The sequence below is a fragment of the Pteropus alecto genome, unplaced genomic scaffold (assembly GCF_000325575.1).
Source record: "Pteropus alecto unplaced genomic scaffold, ASM32557v1 scaffold206, whole genome shotgun sequence".
Lineage (NCBI taxonomy): Eukaryota > Metazoa > Chordata > Mammalia > Chiroptera > Pteropodidae > Pteropus > Pteropus alecto.
In genome coordinates, this window is record NW_006438906.1 from 2943353 (window position 1) to 2947447 (window position 4095).

General features: G+C 39.5%; 1 long non-coding RNA gene across 1 annotated transcript in view; it reads right to left on the bottom strand.

Annotated features, from left to right (window-relative positions):
* The window catches only part of LOC112483105, a 6047-nt gene extending 5335 nt beyond the window's left edge, over positions 1-712 (bottom strand). Inside the window, exon 1 of the long non-coding RNA XR_003047507.1 lies at positions 626-712. This is a non-coding gene — a long non-coding RNA (uncharacterized LOC112483105). The remainder of the gene's footprint in view (positions 1-625) is intronic.
* Between the last annotated feature and the right edge of the window lie 3383 nt (positions 713-4095).

Below are 4095 nucleotides of genomic sequence, written 5' to 3' on the forward strand. Positions count from 1 at the left end.
AATGAGTGGAACAGCATTTGGCACACAGAGAGTAGGCCATTTGAAGAAAATATCCACTATGATCAGTATGTATGCATTTAAATAGTGGCTTAACATCAGCCAAGTATGTGCCTCTTCTTTAGGTGACTTGCAATTTTACATTTGTTTGTGATATATTTGATTAGTGTCTCCAAGATGGCAGAAACTGTGACTGTGTTTGCTCTATTGTCAGGCCTAGTGGCTGACATACTGCAGCATTTGATTAGTATTTATTGAATGAATGAATGAATGAATGTCCCCTTTGAAAAACAGCAGCCAAAATCATCACTGAACTGCTTTAGTGACTGATAAGCTTCAACTTTTGTGTGGCGAAAACTTGATAAAGGGTTTTTTAAAGGGGGAAAAACAGAATGTTTAGTGTCAGAGTTCTCCTTGGCAGAAGAACTAGTTTTGCTTAAAGGCACCAGAATGTATATTTTGGCACCAATACCATGTGGCATAGGAGGCAAAGGGAAGAAAACTGAATGGATAAAGAAAGATTTAATACAATAGGTTTCTCCTTCCCTCTCCTGTTTTATGGATATTCGTAACACCCAGCACAGATTCCCTACAACTGATAAAATCATCAATAAGAGGAGCCACCCACCATGAAGACTTGACCTCCCAGGAAGTCTCTCCTTAGGCAAGAAAGAATGCCTTCTTCCAGCTTGGAATTCTTAGCGTGAGGTAAAGGTTTTACTTGGGAGGCAGCCCTGCGGTAAAGAAAAGAACAGGAGTCAGAAAAAAAAAAAAAAATGGGTTCTTTTCCAGCTTTGCTGCACTCTAAGGAATAGCCCCCAGTAAATCACTTCTTGCACTCAGCTGCCCTCCAAAATCTGCTGGGGGCTCAGCTAGCTTCAGATATCAACTCCTCCTGACCATCTTAACTAAGTCACACTGTGTTTTTTGCAGGGTGTGACAATCCCACCCTTCTCACCTTTGTCCCCACTAGCCATGCCCATCTCCTGCTAATCCAGCCTTGATTATCTGAGAGCATCACTAATTCGGCCCATGCTCATCTGCTGCATCCGTTCGCTCACCAGGCATTGCAGTGTTTGCATCCAGGGCCCCAGTCTCCTGTTTCCATTCCAGGCCCCCTGCAACTCCCCAGTCTAGGTCCTCTGGGAACCTTGCTCTGTCTTGGTTCCCATGATCCCTAATTCCAGGCTTCCTCACTTCACTGCTCCCAAACATTTCCAGCTCATCTTACAACATGAGAACAGACCTGGTGGCTGTCCACCCAGGAGCCAGAAGTAGAGTTACCACTTACCATGAAGCCGGTGAAGCTTAATCTCCCCCAGGTCACTCACTCTTCTGGGCTCCTTTCCAAAGCCCAGAAGAGAAGAGCATCTCACTTTCAAGGTTAAATGTGAGTAAGATATTTTCAACACAATTGGTTTTGACTACTATTGTTTCCTTCTCCCACATATCCCCTCATATTGAAGAGCAGCAGGGTGTTGGTGGGTAGTTTACAGTTCACTGATAAGGGGAAGTTAAGTTGGGGGTACACTTAGCTTAGGTTTATTAGAATAAGTTTCTGTGTTTTACTTCAAGGTAAACCTGCACTGGTTAAAAGCAAATAGGGAGGTTTAGGAATCATTTCGATTACACTCAGAATATTTTTTTAATAAATAAATTTATTTATTTAAATTAGTTTCAAGTAGACAGTACATTGGTTAGACATCTATAATGTTCATAAAACGATCCCCCCCAATTGCTCCCTCCCTCCCCTGGCCCTCCGTTTAGCCATCATATTAATGCTAACTGCATTCCCTCTTCCACGCTCCCTGTGCCCAACTATTCAGAATATTTTTTTAAGCAGTAATATATTAAGAAGAAAAGATAAACTGTAAATAAAAGTAATGAATAGACTCTTGAATTATTTGATAATTTAATTAATAATTCAAATCATGTGGACGCACTGGAAACAATTTTAATTTCTTAATGATTCGACACAAAATACTGACATCAACAAATTTAGCACAAAACTCACGATATACATTGTAAAGAGGACATCGACAACTATTTTAGGAGTGTCAAAAATGAAAAGCGTATTTGAGATTAGCCAACACACAAGACAACTTGAAAAACTCTGAGATCTTACAGCTCATTTATGAAAGAAACTGAATGGTGGTTTCTTCAATTTTAGCAACAACTTTAAATCTTTACATGGCATTACCAATAGCAAGTTATCAGCAAAAGTTAAAAAGAAACTTTTTCAAACTACCAATTTAATAAAAAATTTTAATCTGTCATGCTGAGGAAAGACTTTTATTATATTTCTATCATTGCTACAGAAAATGACATACAAAACCATTGTCAGGTAAAAAGGCTTTTGAAAGAGTTTCATAGGGATGTGACAGGCAGTTACTTAAAATGTTACTATTTTTATTTATTTTATTCTTAATTTTGTATTATCTTTTGTATTATCGCCTTTGTATGCCTTTTTTAAAGAGAGATCCCAAAATGTATAAGCACTGAGCCACATAAAGTCTGATCTACCTTGCCAGTAGCAAATACACCTTCCTCTCTCTTAGAAGAATATAAATTTTCAGGGACCCGCTTTCTTCTGTGTAACCCTGAGTCTCAAGGGAGATGGCTCCAGCCTCAGTTTCATGAAATGGCATTCCTTCCGCCAGCAACTGCTTAGGCATACACATGTGATGTAATTCCGGCCAGTGGATAAGAAGAAAGATCTAAGGGGGATATGGAGAAAGGTTTACTTCTCTGATTTTTTTTTTTTTTTTAAAGCCATGCAGGGTAGGATGCCCTATCTTTATCATCTGGCCATTTTTATGTTTGGATATGATGTCTGGAACTGTAGCAGCCATCTTGTGACCATGAAGAGAGCCAGTCTCAGAACAAACCATCAGAGAATGGCAGAAGAAAAAAAGCCAACCTAGGTCCTGCATTTAGATTTCTACATGAAATAATAATATATTTTCTTTTTGTTAAAGCCAGTGGAATCAAGTTTTCTATTACTTGCAGCTCAAACTGTCTCAGCTGATATACTTACTCTCATAGCTTTTCGTGGCCTCCAACAAGTTTCTTATGGATGATTTTCTAGATTCTCTGTAGTCTTGCCCTACCCTATCTATCATACCGTATTTCCAAGTTTCCCCAACCACATACCCTCCAATCTTAATGCTCATACTCTCCTCTCTAGTTTGCTGGCCCCTTTACCCTCAGAGTACCATATCCATCCCAAGCTGTAAGATCCACATGAAGCCTTTTCTGATTAATTCAGCTTACTTATCTCTCTCTTAGATATATTTCTATAACGTCTATAGCTCTCTATCATATAATATAGCATATATTATTATATTACATGCTTCATAGGACTGAAATAGCCTAAAAAAAAGGGAGGGCGGCTCACGTCAGCTCAGGAACAGCCATTTCCCCTGGTATCACTAGTTTTCCAGTGATGGTGTCTTCAGTCAGATAACATCCTACCTTTCTTTACTTCACTCTATGGTAAGATCCTTCTCCGGGAAGTTGATACTCACTTGAAAAAATAAAACCAAAATATTTGAAAGGTTCTTCTAAACAGAAGACATCCTTGAACATTATGTGTAATCTGTGTATAGTTTCTTGAGGATCCTTGGGGGCTACGGCCATTGAGACCGCCCATACATAAAGTGGTCGGGGAAGCCAGTACCCACCTCCCAGCCCGAAGAGATGCACACGGGACTGAGTTCTCATCTGTACAAAAAGAAATGATGGGTGCTGCATCCCAACTCTGGTCCTTCCAGGCACTGAAGGATGCAACCATACTGACTATATACAGAGGGGGCAGTAGCTGGCTTATTTATTTTATATAGATAGTCTGTCACAAGCCTAACTCCAATGTCACCGACCATGCTTTGCCCACCAAACCAATGATGTCTTTGGAAACTCAAGAGCTGTGCTGTCCGATATGGCAGCCACTAACTATATGTAGCCCCTTAAATTTTATTTAATTATAATTAAATACAATTTAAAAAATAGTTCCTTGGTTGCACTAGCAACATGTCAAGGGCTCAGTAACCACACATGGCTAGTGGCTACCATAATTCTTTAACACAAATACAGAATATT